The following is a 390-nucleotide window of genomic DNA, read 5'->3' as shown; positions in this document are numbered from 1 at the left end:
TAAAACGCTTGGCTGCTAAGTGAAAGGTCAGTGGTTTGAACCCACCAGCCACTCTGGGAGAAAGACGTGGCAGTCTGCTTCCGTAAAGATTACAGCCTTAGAAACCCTACAGGGCAGTTCTACTCTGTCCTGCAGGGCCACTATGAGTCGGAATCCAGGCAACGGGTTAGGCTTTTTGGTTTTCTTATATTTAAATTAGAATCATAGACCCTGATTATCATGCTCAACCCTTCATTTTACAGATGAGAAGGCCGGTCTCTACGAGACTGCTGTGCACAGGGTCGCACAGCTAGTGCAGAAGCAAGCGGGAGGAAAGTCTGGGAGGTGCGAGGAAAAGGAGCTCTGACCGGCACGGTGCACGCGCCGGGCCCCGTCTCGCCCCAGCGCCCG

The 390-nt window shown here is 53.3% G+C and overlaps 1 long non-coding RNA gene across 1 annotated transcript in view; it reads left to right on the top strand.

The window, feature by feature from the left end:
• LOC111821597 (uncharacterized) overlaps positions 1-390 on the top strand; it is a 1683-nt gene continuing 1293 nt past the window's right edge. The window contains exons 1-2 of the long non-coding RNA XR_002824963.1: positions 1-26; positions 243-324. This is a non-coding gene — a long non-coding RNA (uncharacterized LOC111821597). The remainder of the gene's footprint in view (positions 27-242; positions 325-390) is intronic.

Source organism: Trichechus manatus, unplaced genomic scaffold (genome assembly GCF_000243295.1).
Source record: "Trichechus manatus latirostris isolate Lorelei unplaced genomic scaffold, TriManLat1.0 scaffold00092, whole genome shotgun sequence".
Classification (NCBI taxonomy): domain Eukaryota; kingdom Metazoa; phylum Chordata; class Mammalia; order Sirenia; family Trichechidae; genus Trichechus; species Trichechus manatus.
Note: the sequence above shows the minus strand (reverse complement) of the source record. Positions and strands in the feature narration are given on the sequence as shown.